The sequence below is a fragment of the Manis pentadactyla genome, chromosome 14, assembly GCF_030020395.1.
Source record: "Manis pentadactyla isolate mManPen7 chromosome 14, mManPen7.hap1, whole genome shotgun sequence".
Lineage (NCBI taxonomy): Eukaryota > Metazoa > Chordata > Mammalia > Pholidota > Manidae > Manis > Manis pentadactyla.
Genome location: NC_080032.1, coordinates 44,699,930 through 44,718,028, shown reverse-complemented (window position 1 = coordinate 44,718,028; position 18,099 = coordinate 44,699,930). Strand labels below are relative to the sequence as shown.

Here is an 18,099-nt window from a genome sequence, read left to right as displayed (position 1 = left end):
TGGACAACATTGTGAATATACTAAATGACACTGAATTGTATACTTAAAGTGATTAAACTGGTACATTTTATGTTACATATATTTTACCACAATAAAAAAATGTAACCAAACGTTCTCAATTCAAACACCAAGCCTGGAAAAACAAATGTAAATAGAATACTAAGGGGACTATTGGCAAGGTGCCAAAACCTAGTCCCCCAAATGAGAGCAAAGCCATTGTGGGCCAAGCTCCATGGCAGGGCCAGCTATTCAGTCTCAGAGTAGCAAATGCCCACACTGCACAGGGTGAGAACTGAGCAAGCCAACTGCCCAAGCCACAAAAACATCATGTTGGCTACACTGGGTAGGCAGGCTAAGGTCTCCACACTTGGTGGCCAGGAGTGCCAGTTTACTGAAGCTGGTTCATGGAACTCAGAATTCCCCAATTAATGAAGTGTTTGTACCTTTAACAATTGGGTTTTCATTTGACCCACTAAGATATAATTTCTAAAAAGTTTTAATTATTTCATAAAAATTCCAAGTATAAAATTTTCTTTGGTGAAATTTGTGAGACCATCTAAATTTGTCAAAGTTTTCAGTGTTTGTTTTAGTATTACCAACTGTTACCTTTACTGATATTCTCAGGGTGGAGGGTCTGTAAAATAGCCCTTATGGGGATAGTTTTCAGTGCTCTTTGTATTCATTTTTAGAGGAATAGCTTTTTTTTAATTGATAAACAATCTTTTATTAGCTTCAGGTATTCAACACAATGGTTCAACAGTTACTGATGTAATTAAATCCTCACCCCCCCCCCACCTCTCCCACTAGTATTGTCAATGTGAAACAGCAATTTTGGAAATTATTCAATATTATTTATTTGTACAGATTATTTCCTAAGAATATGGAGTTTTGTTCACATACATTTTTCTTTAGCTGACATGATAGTTATTTTTTGGAGTGAGTGATTTAGCAAACTCCCAGCAATATGTTTGTTTTAAAACATGTCTTTTAAAAAACACATTTTGGTTTATCTTTGTAGATATTTTTCTACTTTGAACAGCCTACCCATTGAAAGGGTATGTAAAACTCAGATTTACCACTATTGTGGCTTTCCAGTTATTACGTATTGACAAAAAAACATATCTTTGCTTTAGGCATTCACCCTTACTCACAGTAGTCATTATCCAATTTTAATAAATAAAGTAATAATGTAGATATATGCTTGTATTTGTACATATAACAGTCATGTAGTAAATACTAGTTGGGTGCTTATTATTTGCTTATTTATTGTTTATTTATGGACTGCTGTTTGTTCTACACACATCACAAGCATTTCTCACAATAACCCTATACGGTAGATACATTTTGCAGATGAAAAATCTAATGTTGGCATAGTTAGTTACCCAAAGGTGCACAGCTAGCCGGTAGCCAACTTTATCACATTCCATAGGCAGGTTTCTTCACTACCTAACTGCAGGTTAATTACTAGATAACTTCCAGAAATAATCTGTGTTGCCAGTTAGTTCAAAGTAAATTTTGAAGTAAATTTTGAATGTATAGGTAGACCATAGTTCAGGAATGAGGACCCAGTTTTGCCTGTGTATTAACACATTAAGTACTTACCAAATTTATATTGGGCATCTATCATGTGCTGGGTATAGAGATGATGCAAAGATTTAGAAATAGGATCCCAGTCCCAGGAGGCTTAAATCTAGTTGGATGTTTCTCTGCCTTTTTTTTTTAAACCTGTGCCTATCTTGGACCACCAGCCAAACAAAGTGCCATTCCCTCCTTCATTTAAAATTTGAAAATAAATTCAGATATTCCTTACCATCTGATTCTGTTCAGTTCCTGAGTTTGTATAGTGAAGAATATCAAATATTTTTGGTCCCTAAATTTTGTATAGTGAGTAGTAATGAAAGCTTGAACTACAAAGGAAAACAGCTCCATCTCAACAAGCTCGTCTAGTCACTTCCGGCGTTTGGATTGGGTAGTGTTGGTTTGGTTAAGGGCAGTCTGGGTTCTGAGGGATGTGTGTTCCACATCTTAAAATAATAAAACAATAGTGAATAGAATGAAGTGTTGACTGAAGGCATTTTTACCCCTCTGTCATTGTTCTACTCTTTATCCTTTGAATATAAACATATTCCACAAGACTACCTATTGTCTCTGAACAATTGTCATGGAAATTTAGTAACTAGATTATGGTAATATCTTAATGTTCTGTTTGTGTTGGCTCACATTTATATATAAGTAGGTGAAATGGTTTAGTATATAGATACCAGTATTTGGTATGAAAAGAATTAATGGACTTGACCCAATAGCAATAGTACAGTTATTTAAATACAGAGTCTGTTATGGATTATGCTGAAACCAATGGCAGGAAAGAAATCTCTTTTTGAAATAAGCCTTAAAAATGTAGCCTAGCAAATAATATACAAAATTCTACTAAAACTATAACCAATCAACCTATTCAACAAATTGAGTATGTAATATGTGCCAGACATTTTGTGAACTCTGCGTGGTGCCTGGCCACATGAAAATGAAAATTAAGTGAAATTCTGTACTATTCAAGGGGCAGGATTTATGTTCTGGATGCAGATGGCTTGGATTTGCATTCTGACTCTTTCGGTTACTAGCTGCTTGAACATGGATGGACTATATTTTAACCTCTTTGCCTCAGTTCCCTCATGAAATTAATTAAAGGGGAGAGGAGGAGAGAGAATTCTAAAACCATCTACCTTATGGGGTTTGTAAAGATTAAATAAATGTATGAAAGGCTTAGGACGGTGCCTAGTGTAATAAATGTTAGCTACTTCTATCATTTTAATGTGCAGACAGATGTCTAGAAAAAAAATTGCACATTGAGGGGATCTTGGCCTGGTCTGGGAGGGTCAAAGATGTTTTTCCTGGGGACATGATTTGGCCTGAAAAGTGAAAAATGAAAGTTTGACTGATTTAAATAGGGGGAGAAGTAGAGGGAGAGAACCCCTGGCTGAGAACAGCAAGGAGCTGTTCCCGGAAGGAGGGCAGGAGCGTGGTCTGAGTAGCTGGAGGGCAAGTACAGATAGGCCAGAGTAGCTGAGTGAAGAAGAGGCTGGAGAGATGATAGGGGCCGAATTTCTCAAAGTCTTGGAAAGCCTTAAAAGGATGGTTTTAAGCAAGGAAATGACATGATCAGATTTCCCTCTTACGGAGATCACTCTGTATGCATTCTGCAGCATGTTTGGGAATGAGGCAGAGGAAGCACAATCAGAGGCTATTGAAAGTAAAAGAACATAGGAGCTTGGAGTGAGGTAGCAGCAGATGGATAGAAGTGGAGAGAATACATTTAAGCTGTAAAATAGTCGTGGCTTCGTGCTTCACTGGGCATGAAGGACGAGGGAGAGGACATGTCAATGAAGGCTCCTAAGGTTATCAGGTAGAAGACAAATACATTGCATGTAAGTTAAGAGAGTAGAGGGAATGTTCTGAGGAGAGGCTGAGGGGAACATACTAGTTTGCTGATAATATTGAGAATGTGGTTCTCATGGTGTGGTCCCTGCACCATGAACATCATGTGGGCACTTGTTAGAAATGTAAATGATCAAGTCCAGCTCTAGACTTGCTGAGTCAGAAACCCTGGGTGTGAAACCCTCCAGTCTGTGCTTTACCAAGCTCTCAGGTGATTCCACTGCATGCTGCAGTTTGAGAACCACTGTCCTCAGAGGCACAGAGGAAAGATTTAGTAAGAGGAACAAATGAATGCTAGAGTCAGAGCCAAGCAGGATGTGCTTTTGAGCAGGGGTCAGCAAACTATAGCCAGCAGGCCAGTTCAGGTCCACTGCCTGTTTTTGTATAGCCCACAAGCTAAGGATGGTTTCTATAATTCTTTTAATGGTTGAAAAGGAAATCAAAGAAGAATATTTCCTGATCAATGAAAATGAGATTAAATTCAAATTTCAGTGTCCATAAATAAAATTTTATTGGAATACAGTCACACATTCATTTATGTATTGTCTATGGCAACTTTTGCACAATTCAACAGTTGGGTATTTGTGACAGAAGCCATACAAAGCCAGAAATTCATACTGTCTGGCACTCTACAGAAAAATTTGCCAATGTCTGCCTTAGAGCATTAAAATGTACTGTATTTGGTTTCCGGTGAAAACAGAGGGGAGTGGCATGGAGATGAGTACTCTGGCCTCGAGGCAGAGGGTAGGCTGGGAGCCTAATGGACAGGAATCTCAGCTGGCTTGGTGTGGGAGGATGGGTGCAGACAGCACCGTCCATGCTCTGTGCCGTGTTGGGCCCTGTGGCCTCAGAACCTGCAGTGTTGCCTCAAGTGGTAACTGCCCTGGGGCTCTTTGTAATCATTTTTAGAGAAATAGTTTTTATGAAAATGATTCAGTGTTGTTTATTTTGTGTAGTGATGTGATCTTGTTAATTAATGTATGTGTGTCAGATATTCTATGTTTTCACTTTAATGTGCAAATGATGAGTATGCTTTTTGGTTTGTTTGGATTAGATTCCGTCTTATGAAAGAAATTGAACTTTGGTAATTTTTGCTTCTGGTAATGGCAGATAAGCTTGCTGTACAACAGCCTTCCTGCCAAGAAACAGCTAGAAACTCTGGTCAAAACAAAATGTTTGAAGACAATGGAGAACTAGTAGTTCAGGGAGCAGTTGAAGGGCCAGAAACCCAGAGAATGGAAGTACAGAGAGAAAACTCAGCATCTGGACTGCTCTCACCTGTGACCATTTCCCTCCTCCTCAGTGGTGCCTGGGAATCTGAGCAGAGCTTTTGGTTCTCTTCTGGGGCCAGAGGTTAAGAGTTGGAACCCAGAGATTGCTAAGAAGCAGTGGTCCAGGTCAACACCCCAGGCCCTCCTTTGAGACCCCCATAGCACAGCACTCAGGTCTGCAGCCCAGCCTCTGGTCAGCCCGTCCTCTGTTGGTTAAGGGAATCTGCCCTGGGCCTGCTTCACTTTCACTTCCATTAACTGGCCTCTAAACCAGATAAAGCAATTAGAGCCCAATAATCAGGCCCTCTGTTGTGGACCCTGGAATAATGAAGCCACTGGAAAGGAAAAGCCCTCCACCTCTGAAAGAACAGGACAGGAGAGAAGGACCTTTTAAGTGAACAAACCTTCTAATAGTGACATGGGGTTAAGGGTGGGAAGCCAGTAAACCTAAGACCCAGGCCAGAGGGGCTGCTGCTTTTAAGATGATATGCTGAGAACTGTCTTGATACCTACAACTTTCCTCCTAACGAACAAACCGAACAACAGAAAATAGAGGGCCAGCCAGAACTAAGTTTGCATTTGGGGTCATTTCCTGACAGCAGCCCTGTCCCTTTGAGGCAGAATTCCAGTGCCTAAAAATCCCCTGCCTTGGGGTGAAGAGTAAGTAGGGAACACAGACAACTGGTGTCTGATTCTCCCTCTTTGGTCTAGGGTGGTAAAAAAGTACTTGATTTGTTTAAGACACACCAGTAGGTTATAGAATATTGAATTGTCTATCGTTAACCAAGCTTCCCAAGAAACATTTTACAACAGGGCTCACTATGCAGTTGGGTGAATAAAGGAAAATTAATTTCTTTGACTAGTACATTTTGGTGCTTAGTCATCCTTCCGGGTTGATGAATCCTCACCCAGATTGTCTCCCTAATCCACAGTTTGGGAGTCATACCTCTTTTTTTGTTTGTTTTAAAGAGTGAATCCTAGATCTGCTTTAACTTCTAATGCCAAGAGGGGTATAGTCATCTTAGTTTTCTTTCTGTTGACTGTGTTCTTTGGTGACCCACAAAACTAGAATGGAGAATCTGGGCGTTGGCGCTGCGGCCTCTGTCAGTCAGGTGACTAGTAGCATCAGGCAGGTGTGAGAATCATTTCAGAGCGAAGGGGAAGACTGTCAAAGTAAAATTTGAGTGGATGTTTTCAATTTGATTATAGCTTCACTAAATACACAAGTGACTGTAATGAAACTGAACTTCATACAACTCAAATTAAATCACCTTTTTTTACTACCATATTCATCATTTACCATTTGCCAATAAAATCTGGAAAATTTTGTCACATTGTTACTTTCAATAAAATGTGTATTCTAATTAATCGTCACCTCTGTGTTTTGAAGAACAGCTCTCTTCTTTTGATTACTGTGCTTTTTAAGGCTTTTTCAATGTATTTCCTATATTTAGCTATTTCACAAATTAGTCTAATGGCTATAATTACAGTAGTTTCTCCTAGTATGTGGGAGGACTTAAATTTTGCCTGTGAATTTATAGACAGACATTTCCAGAAGGTAGAATATCTCAAGATTTGGTTTAAAACTTGAACTTAGGGCCAAGAAGCTTTGCACCTTCATATTTTCAGGCATTTATTAAAAAAATCTCAATTAGGCTTTACTTATCCTGAGGTTCATAGCATCATGGAACAGTAGGATTTAATGGAAGGTGTCTGGTCTTAGGAATCCAAGAAATCTATAGAACTGAATTAGAGATCTCCATCTGCCATTTTCTATCTATATGACCTCAGGTGAGTTACTTCATTTCTGTGCCTCAGTTTCTCTGTAAAATGGATATAATAGTAACTTCTTCAGAGGAGTAAATAAGATAAAATCCTACATGTAAAGTACTTAGAGCAGTGCTTGACACTAAGCACTCAGTAAACGTTGTGACTATTTCTGATAATAATAAAAATAGTATTTTTATTCCATCATCCCTGCTCTAGGCAGTCACCATCCTGGAGACAGGGTCATGGCCCAGTTTGGGTAGATAGGTGGCAGATAGGAAGGTAAAAAATGCAGTGCGACATATGCCGTCAGCAGAGGTTTGTGCAGTGTGCTGTAGGGCCTCCTGGGAGAAGTGGCTGGCTCCCCTTCCCTCATTACACCCTCCCCACAGTACTCCAAAATACCTTGTTTAAGTAAGCTTTGAAGAAACTTGGGAAGTAGGCTTCCTCAACACCATCTGAATTTTCCAAAGGAATCACTGTGTTTTGAAATTTCTGACTTGTTTTCTTGGTCTCTCTGCTCTGCCCAGCATGGGGAGTGGCTGGCATGTCACCAAGAACCTAAGACTGCAGGTCTTAGGGGAGACGTAATAGTGACAACTTGAGATTGGAAAATTTAGGAGACAGATTTTACTTTTTCCATGCATACTTGGGGAGAATTTAGTATAGAGACATATACTGAAGGGATGTGTACTGAAGGGAACATTTCAGTTTACCTCTATTTTGATATCAAGATGGTATTTCCCTATTTTTATTTTTTATTTCTTTACTGGTGGAATAAGTCTTCTGAAAACTATTACAAATGCTGTCTTTCTGCCAGAAGATTTCAAGAAATTTTAGAGGCCAGGTGTTTTATAGCAGTGCCTTAACATTGATGATGCCTCTTATTTCTTTAAAACTGTGTGGATTTAAACCTTGAACTCAATTCCCAGAAGCACAGACTTCAGATCAAATACTTTATTATATTAAATATTAGTATAATTATGAGAAAACTAGTAGAATGCAACCTTCACTGTTCACTGTTTGCATTATAAAATATGTTTGTATGAACATATTGCTAATATGAAAGTAAAATTTAAAAAACTATACATATAGCTGATTTCTGGACTCTTTCTTCCTTTGCTGAAATAATTGCATCCTTATACGGCACTTGGGTTGAAAATTCTACTCCTTACTATACTGCACAGTGGGCCACTTTTACTTACTCCCTTCTGAACATTACAATACTTGGGGGCATGAAAAAGGCAACACATCTCTGTCTAAACATTATCATTCCATTGGTAAACCCCTGAAAGAAATATTACTGTCATAAATAAACCCAACAAAACTGCTGCTGAGAAAGTCTTATGAAGCCCCACTAATATAGTCTTACAGGGATTCTGAGCTTATATTTTGCAAAATAAAAAGGTTTGCCTGATACCCAAATTGGGAAATCATGTCCCTGTTAGAGGGAAGCATAGACATTCCTGCATATTGCACTTCTTGACTAATCTCTTTGGTAAATCACAGTCATAACAGAAAACAAAAAGGAATGAAGTGAGCCATTTAATTTATAGATGAGGGAAAAATAATAGTAGATGAGTTCATGTATCCTGTGGATAGGAGAATATGGCTAGCAGTTAACTCTCAAAATTAACTAAGATCTGCAAGTGGACAGAGAAGAGAATAAATGAGCCTGCATGTGCACACACATGTGTGTATGTATAGACAAAGCTGTATTTACATGATCCCATGCCTTTTGGTTCTGTAATTATGTACAAGAATTCATTTACTATCTGTTTATATAGAAATCCAGATCCTATATATGTCAAGTTATAGTAACCTCAGGTTCATCTTTTCACAGTCCCAGACCACTTTCCTTCCCTTTCTCCCTCCTTCCTTTCATCCACTTCTCCTCCTCTTCTTTCCTTCCTTCCTTCTAATACTAGTATTTAGGACTAGTTCTGGGTGCTAGATTTATAGCCGTGAACAATTCTCTGTTCTCACTGAATTTATGTTCTAGTGTTATGAGACAGACACTAATCAAATGAGTGAATAAGAAGGTCTCAGATGTGAATATGTGCTCTGTAGATAATTAAGATGGGGTTCTGCTAAAGAATAACTCATATGTTCCCTCAGAAGAGATGTTTGGGAAAATCTCTCTCAGGAGGCAGTGGTTAAGCTACACCCTGGTTGTCTTAGAAGAAATCATCAGGCTGTTGCCTCTGGGAAGAACATTCTAGGTAGAGGAACAAGTGCAGAGAATCTAAGTCAGGAATCAGCTTTGCTTACCAGGTAACAGTAAAGGTGGCTGGAGTATGGTGAAGAGGTGATACAGGACAAGCCCAGGGAAGTGAGCAGGGATTATTAGATACGAAGGCTTGGTAAGAAGTATAAACAAAAATAACCAAAACAAGAATAATAATGGTAGCAGCTACTGTTTGACCCACTTTATTGCCAAGTACTGTGCTAACTATATTACCACATAGTATCCAATGGATTCCCACAATTCCATGAAGCAAATATTGTCATCCCCATTTTTTAGATGAGAAAACTGAGGGTCAGAGAGAATCTGTTTACTTAAGATTACATATCTATGAAGTAGGTAAAAATGGGATTTTATGTGAACCCTGGTCTAATGGGCTCCAAAATTTGTGTTCACAGGTATCACATTGTAAGGAATCTGAATTGTTCTTAACTTTCCCCTCCTGTCCCCTTTAGCCCTCAAAATAATTTCTTCTTCAGTTATGTTGATACTAGGACATAGCCAAAGAAGCCCATTATGTCCCATTGAAACTGGCTTCCGATCTAATTTTCATTTTAATTTCTCTCATTTGTCACTCTAGGTCCCTTACTTGATAACTTAATTACAATATCTTTATTTACAAAGAATAAAACCTAAAAATGAGACTAGTACACAATGAAACAACTTTCAAGTAATGTCAGACTCAGGACAGTGGTCCTACTTGATAATTACTTGAACTTCAGGATAACTTTGCTAGAGGAAGTACACCAGCAATTGCTAAAAAGCCATTTTGGCCAGAATGGTTTTCAGATTTTCTACTTCCACTAAAAATTACTGGGAACTCCATTAAAAAATGAGTAAAAGTGTTAGGATTGATAATGTTTAGAAAATGTTTAAAGAACTTTAGTACCAGGAGCTGATATTTTGTATTTCGAAAATACATTGGTATTTTAGCCACAATGCCCTGAAGATTTTCAGTCATCTTCAATTTGGATATTCTTTGCAAATAACATATGATCTCCTTTCACTAAGTACAGAATAGAAAAAATAGTGTTATCTGACATGTCTCTAAGTATATAGTTGCAAGGATATTAGGATTATAATATATGAAATGAAGTAAATATTCTAGTTATGTGCTTTTAAGTTGGAATGTATTAGCAGTAGCACAAAGGGTCATTTTTATTTTAGTAACTTCCCAAGATTTGTACCATCTGATCCAGCACAAGATCCTTAGTCATTGTGATATTCAGTTGAAGGCCCAGAATGAGCCTTAATTAATTTGATACGTGTTTGGACACCAAACCACAGATATGGTTCAGCCCCAGGGTAGAACCACAGCCCAGCCACCTATGACATGCCTCAACCTTGATGGGCTAAAGGCTTTTTGATAGGAAGGGTACAAGGTAATCTCAGATGCAGACTGGATGTTTCTCCCAGAAAGTGACAGTGGCAGGCTGATTTGCCTGAAAGGTATTGGACCTTGCTATGTAAATGGTTTATTCATAGTCAGAATCAAATTAACAAAAATCTGTTTCGTAAAACTAGGCAAAAATAAAAAAGGCTTAATGAAACTAAAATTAATTTAACTTTTTGAACAAATGTGATTATTCTTGCAGTTATCCTTGCACTTTACAGTATGTGATCTAAGCATTCAGAAAAATACACACAGGCAGGATCTCCTAGATGTTGCAGTGACTTTCAAAAGCAGCTGAAAACTGTACATCATTCAAACATCTTTAGTTTCATTTTCTGTGATCTAGTAAAATTAGCCTAGTGCCATTAATTGCCAAGGCCTTATTTTTAATTCCCATCTTGTGTTTTGTTCAATTTTTAGTGAATTGTCCATGTCAGATGACACAACACTGTATTGAAAAGTTGTTCATTGTCTCTGAATACACACATTTAGCTTTCTATGGGATACCATTGCAGCCACATAACAGAACTCTGTCATCAGCATATTAAAATCATCCGAGTGATCATAGGTGATGAATGCCATACTAGGGTAGTAGTGACTTTAAAAATAAAGAGAAAAAAACAAAAAGCACTTACTACTTCCAGCAAAGAGAAAGAATCAACCCTGTCAGTAACCAAAGAGTGGAGCATTGCTGCATCTAACAGTACTGTTCTCTGTGTATCTCTTCCTTCCTGCCTTCTCTCACTGATTTTCTCTACAGTCCTGAGCAGGAGCTGGGTGCAAAGTACTGTATTCCAGAAACAAAATCCCCATCCCCTAATCTCTTGATTCTGTCCTTTGACATTATTTTCTAAGAGAATGGTATTGGATTACATACACACACATATGATAATAATAAGAAATTTATTTATAAATGCAGTAGTAATGAAATTCTGCATGTTGGTGTAGCATATAATGAGGAATATCTATGTTGGTATTTATCAAACACTGGTTTTTTTATATGACTGCAGTAAGATTTGATGCCAGTATTTTGAGCTATTCTTTCTGCCTCTCTCTCCCCACTTAACTCCGCAACATGGCATCCATTCATCAGAAATAAATGCCGAAATCAATGGAGTGTTTCTGTAACAGGTAGTAATTACTTTAGACTTATTACCCATAACCCACAGACTCTTATCATCATTCTTTATCAGATAACCCAATTGTTCCTACACTAGTAGGATTGAGCTGTGCGTCCATTTTTCTTGTTATTTGATGAATAGATCACTTGAGTAACTGTTAGAAATATAGCGTTTGGGATTGAACAAGCCATGGGTTAAGACTTTTTACTGATATGATAACCAGTTTTTTAAAATTCTGCTTCATGAGTTCTTTTTAATAGCAGTCCCATGTACCTTGTTTTGCATAGATTTTTTGAAATCACCATTTTTTTGCAATTTAAAAAGCATGATTTTCTTTTGCTTCATATTTAAGATAATTGCCAACTCTAGCATTCAGATATTTGCCAAACCTAATGTCTGTCTGTGCTCAGTACTCTATAGCAACAGGTAGAGAGAATTTGCCTATAGATTTCCATCAGTTTTCTGCACTGTCAAATTATATTAAGCAGTTGTAGATATATTTAATACAAGAGAATCTGAAATATGAATAGTTTACAACAGTCTATTTCCCACTGTTCTTAGTTCAGCCACTTTTTTAGTATTATGAAATTGGGCTTGTATACTTTGTGTCAGGTGTTCTGGTGTTTTTCTAATGCTGAAATAAAGTGCAGACAAAGCTAGCACTTAAGTTGATGCTGCTATAATCAGTGCATTTTTTAGAAGTATTTTACAGCAATATCCTTGGGTTTGCTTTTATTTTAAAATTTTATAGATGGGAAATCACATGGGACAGTATAATGTAGTAGACAAATTTAGGTTTGAATTCCAAATTTGTGTCTTTGCTTTGTAAACTTAGGCAAGGCACCTAACCCTTTGAGCCATTGTATGCTTTTCCAAAAATGTGAATGACGTATCTGCATCATTGAGTTGTAAGAATGGAATGAGGTTATGTAAAACATCTAAAATAGTATCTAGTGCCTTTCTCCATTCCTGAAGTCCCAGAGCTCGCTAATGGCAAAGTGTCAATCAAAAGTTGAGTCTTCTGACACAGCACATTGTGGATTTTATTGGTTAGTAGGAAGTCTGGATACTAGCAAGTGGTTATGCATAGCTATGACTTCTACAGTTCCTTTCTCCCCATAAAATTCTGTTAAGAACTTCCCTTAAGAATTGTAAGATGTCAGAGTACAGTGAAAACAAACTGGAGGAATCAGAGATGTCCAGGCTTCCTACCAGGTGAATTTGATAATAGGGCCACCCGCTGAAATGGGAGCACAGGAGGAAGAAAAGGTCTGAGTGAGACTTAGGTTGCATTCATTTGTCAGATTTTAACATTTTATTTAGCTTTAACCTTTACTTAGGGACTTTTATAGTTCTTAATATTATCCACTTTAGGGCATTTATAAATTTGTGCAATTCATTGTTTGGAGATACCCTTTAATCCCCAACTCAAGTCTGGACCAAGATAACAAGAAATTCCATGTCAGTGCTGTCTCTGATGTCAGTCACTAAGAAAAATTAACTTTTCTATTGAGTTTTCCATAACCAGGGCCACGTTAAAATCTTAGCCTCGTTTAACGATACTTTTCTCCATGAAGATCATCTTTATAAGGACCTTGATAGATGTTTGTTTAAAAAAAAAATGAATTAAGACAGTAACTTGAGTATAAAACTGGATCACTTGGAGGTACTGGATTTATACTGGCTGCCTGAAAGATGGAACCAAAAAGTAAAAGACAGTGTTAGACAGTCTTTTCAAGGTCATGCAGTTCACGAAGCTTTCGTAATGTATTTCCCATTTCCCTTCTTCTTTCCTCGTCCACTGCCTGCCTTTTTCGATCCCCTTTTTGCCTTCCTTTCTTTGTAGAAATGGTAGCATACTAGTAAGGGCAGGTCGGGTCGACCTAGGTTCAGCCCCTGGGTCTGTCATTTCCTGCTTGGTGACTTCAGACTGCTTACCTCAGTGAGTATGCCTGCATTTCCATGTCTGTAAAGTGGTGAGACTAATGCCTAATTTATGAGGTTATTGGGAAAAACAAGAAAAAAAATTTTAAGAACTTACTTGTAGTAAGTAAGGGATTTTAATAATATTATGCATCCAGTTGAAACTACACAGTATTAAGGCATAATAAAGTTCAAATAAATGATTTTATTTATTTATGATGACTTACATGTTGCTAGGTAAAAGTATTCTGTTAAAGAGGAGATTGAAACTAACAGTTAAAATGAGTTTTCTAAAAATTATCCATAGGGTTATCCCTGCTAACCCTGTCTTCTGTGACCGCAGTGACTTCTGAGTTGTCTGTAAGCAAAATGGAATGAGGAAACGATTCTCCTGCCAACTTACAGAAAATTTGTGTGCCCAGAGGCGTGCATGTCCAGCCTTATTGGAGAAAATGCTTTAAAATTCAGCCCGCAGTACTTGAGACTTCCCTGATGATGAATTGCCTACTAAACTGTGCCACAGAGTATTCAGTTTAATTCACTTATCTCTCCTGGCATAGCTTCTTTATAAAGTCGGGGTCCTCACGGGGGGCTCTAGGGGGTGGTCAAGCAGGAAAGCCCATTCAAAATCTCAGAACTACCATTTTAGTGATGGTTCGAATTCATGGGCTGTATTCTTCCCAAATTCTCCGTCTGTTTTGGGGACATTTGTTTCTTCAGCTTTATATACTATAAAGATGTTCTGCAGAGGAGGTCCTCAGAATGGTACATCATTTCGTTTTCTCTGGTGAGCTCTTGACTTTCTGGATGGCCTGAAAAAGCCTGACCACTGTGCAAGCGGGTATCAAGCTTCATACTCTCCTTCTGTTCCTCCCTCCGGGAGCTCTCATCCAAAACTAACCTGTCACATTTTTTTCTGTTTTTCTCCCAGAAAGCAGTTAAAGACTGGGATGCGATCTGAGACAACCTGGTATGATAGACACAGCCCTAGTTGTAACAAGCCTGCGTTCTGGTGCTGTAACCGTAGCCTGGACCTCAGCATCCAGAAATGTAAACTTATATCTTAACCTCTTGATGTCTTGAGTAGCTGGAGGGTGTTTTTTGAAAAATTTTAAACTTTTAATTGTGAAAATATTCTTCATACACAAAAATAGAGTTAAACCCCCATGTACGTACGAGCTTCTATGGCCATTAACATTTGCCACATCCTGTCATCTCTCTTTTACACCCTTCCTCCCACTTCTCATGGGGAGTGTGTGTGTGTGTGTGTGTGTGTGTAGTGTTTTGAAGAAAATCCCAGTCTTCATGCCTTTTCACTCCTAAGCTTCATTATACATCTCACATAAAACCTGAAAATTTCAGGTCTTTTTCTTGTGCCTACCCTTCTTGGAAATAATTACCAATAATATAGAAATATTTAAAAATTCTGTTTTCCAAAGATTTCTGATTCTATAATAGTCCTAGTTAGGGAGTTCTTAATTTGAGGTTTATAGAATCCCTGATGGTTATGAGAACCTTCGGAAATTAGTGCAGATATTTGTATGTATGTGTATGTGTGCTTTTATTGGTGGGGAGATCAAGAGATATCATAATTAAAGTTTCAAAGGTGTCCCTGGCCCAGAGATTCTGAACCTGGGTAATGAGTCTGTAAGGTCAGGAATGTACAAAGATTCTGATGCCCTGCATAACTTGAAATACTATAGGTAGAAGATAATATAACCTTGATAAAGAACCTATAAAAATACACTAGTACATCATAATAGTGTCTTTGTAGCATAAAACTGAGTTAATTCTGCTTATAATTCTGTATTTAGTGAGGCAAGGCCATTTAGAAAGACTGTAAATAAATGCTTTGCATTTATTTTGGAAAAGGATTAAAGCTAGGTATGTTACATACTTGTGGCCTCAAGATCAAGTTATTGGTCTCTTACAGTGTCTTTAAAGAAATAAAGTTTTTTTTTCCTTTTTGTGCTAATAAAATGGAAAGTCATTTAGTATTTATTTGGGTTAGATACTTTAGCAGTCAAAAAAATGGGTATAATTTATCTGGAAAATCACTGAATCTGGGTCAGGCTGGATCCAAAGATTCAATCTTTAAGTTAAAACACATGCGGCTCTGTTGTATCTGCTGCAGGTTTTCCCCGCCTGAGTGAGGTATAAGGCCGAAGCCTGTAAGTGTGCCAGCTCTGGGTAAGGCTTTAGATCAGCTGACGTGTATGACTGACTGTTGGCTGGCTCCTCTAGGTCATGAATCTTTATGGTAAAATATACAGGACCTGAATTAGAAATGAACTTTTTCCAATTTAACACTGGAGTTAGAAATTGGGAGCAGAATTTTGACTGAGAGCTGCTCACGGGAGCAGCACCCAGCTGGGCCTCATGGCCTGTATCTAAAAGTCGTAGTTCACAAAAACTCCCAGAGTTTCGCCAGTACTGCAGTTTCATCTTCTTTTCCTTCAGGAGTATCAGGAATACACCTACTATTTGGAGCCTCCTTGTCAGATTTTGTTATTTTCCTCTACCTGAATGTAAGACCAAACGTGAGCAAATGCATAGGGTTGTATCAACCCTTGATGGATTTCCCTTGGGGATAATACATAATGCTATCAGAAATCAGAAGTGATTTTTGTGTGACTAAAAGAGCTGGCCCTTACATTTGGAGTAATGCTTCACTTCTGCTTTGTAGGAGGTTATTAGATCTAAGTAGCCACAGTAACCAAACCAGATTAATGATTATTACCCCATAATGAGTGTGGTTTTCATACTTGATAATTAAAGAGGTTGATTCTGATGACGTTACTTGGGCTACACATCCAACGATGAGCTTTGCTTTCTCAGGAAAGTGGATTTCGCTGCTTCTTTGCTCTTCTTTCAGCCTGTGCCTGAAGATGAGTGTGAAAGGGTCAGGGTAATTGTGTCTATAGCACCTTTAAACTTTTAACACAACATCACTAAAGCAAAGAAGCAGCACAGAAGAGGGAGTTACCCGGGTGGCTGTTAGGGAACAGGTATTGCACCACAGAACGAGGTTCCTCTGGCTGTGATAGGTGCCAAAGCAAAAATCACTGTGGTTTACAAGACAGTCAAGTGTTAATAGGATGTAAATAGAACATAACCCCTGGGTAGAAATTTCTAGAAGTAACCTTATGGCTTCTCCATGATTAACATGCTTCTACATGGTAGAAGGTGTGAGCAGACAATATCCTTCCAGTGAAATCTAACCCCCACATATTTTCCCCCTAACAATCTAAGGCAACTGGGAAAATGGATGCTATAAAACTGTTAATTTTATACCCATATACTATAACTAATGTGTGTTCCTCTTTAAAAGGCTTTATTAATTTCCACAACATTACCTGTTATTACATTACCACAAACTCGGTGGCTTAAAACAAAAGAAACGTATTTTCTCATAGTTGCAGAGGTAGAAGTCTGAAATCAGGGTGTTAGCAGAGCCATGCTTCCTCTGAATTCTCTAGAAAAAAATCCTTTCTTGCTCTTCCTGGCTTCCAGAGGCTTCCAGCACTCCCTGGAGTCCCTTGACTTGCAGCTGCATCAGCCCAGTCTCTGCTTCCCTGGTCACGCACACAGCCTTCCCCCCTGTGTATATCTGTGTATCCAGATCTCCTTCTCCTTCTCTTAAGAAGACACAAGTCATTGGCTTTAGGTCTAATCCCTACTCTAATATCATCTTATTTTAATAAATCTGCACAGACCCACTTTTAAAATAAGATCACGTTCACAACTTCTGGCGTTTAGAACTTGAATATACCTTTTTGAGGTAGACAATTTTAACCTGGTGTAGGGGCCATGGTCAGGGTAAGCAGAAGAACTAGCTTCCAGTGTAGACTGAGAGTCATGATTTTATATATTCTTGGTTTTATTATAAAATTGTTAATTGCAGAATTTAAAAGAAGATATCAATTCCCTAACACATAATGGAAACTTGTGTTAAGTGAGAGATGATTCTCCTTTGTGTAGAATATTTTGTTTGGTTAAAAATGTTTCCGATGTGTTTTTCTTTTCTCTCTACAGCATTTAAACATCACTTTTAACCTGTAGGATATGATTCTTGCTTTTTCCTTATCTTTATTTTTCATTGTTCATATACTTGATGAAGATTTCCAGAAATAGAGAGTAAAGATACAAGAAAGGTATGGTGGCAGATAACTAGCTATCAATCCTGTAGTTTAGCATACTCATGAAGTAATGAGGCATGGATGTTATAAATGTTCTAATAACATTATAGGGTATTTAAGGGGATTAGGATTGAAAAACACTGTTAATTATGAAGTATGTACTACTTTCAGTTTTTCTTTTCTACTAATTTTACCCTTATAATAACCCTGTGAGTGAAATTAGAATATGTATTATCTCCACTTAAAAGATGGAAAAACTGAAGTATATAGAGATAATATGAATCCTGTCCAGGGTACCAAGTGGAGATAATGTGTAGATAACAGAAAACAGAAAATATCCAATTTCCCCACTCTCAGGGCATTTATATCTAGTGTGGGGTGCAGACAGGTAACACGCAGTGATGTCCAATGTAACGTTAATGGTAGAGGTATCTGTAGGGGTGCTTTGGTAGCAAATGGGAGGGCTTTAAGAAAAAGGAATGAAAATTCTTGAGGAAAAACACTTAAACAATGAGCAAAGACTGTTCTTCGTTCCCTTCTCCTTTTTTCTTTTTCCTTCTTCTCCCCTCTTCCACCTGGAACTGGTATATAGTTTCCAAATTTTAAGTCATTTAATGAACACATTAGAGTGATCCCTGCAGAATAGTGCTCGGAAGAATCAAGGATGGTATTTCACATCACAGCAGAAACACTGTTCAAGGCCTAGGAAAGTCCAGCAATCAGGCAGTGTACTCTTCCCCCTCAGCTGAGGCCCTGGGAAGAGCCCTCTCTGCTTGTAAACTATGCGTGGCAGTCACGGTCAGCAAGG

General features: G+C 38.0%; 1 protein-coding gene and 1 pseudogene across 2 annotated transcripts in view; one reads left to right on the top strand and one right to left on the bottom strand.

The window, feature by feature from the left end:
- The window catches only part of UBE2E2 (ubiquitin conjugating enzyme E2 E2), a 341,224-nt gene that overhangs the window by 156,010 nt on the left and 167,115 nt on the right, over window positions 1-18,099 (top strand). The gene's annotated exons all lie outside the window — the stretch shown is intronic.
- Window positions 1-18,099, bottom strand: part of LOC118912733 (elongation factor 1-alpha 1-like) — a 52,896-nt pseudogene that overhangs the window by 31,020 nt on the left and 3,777 nt on the right.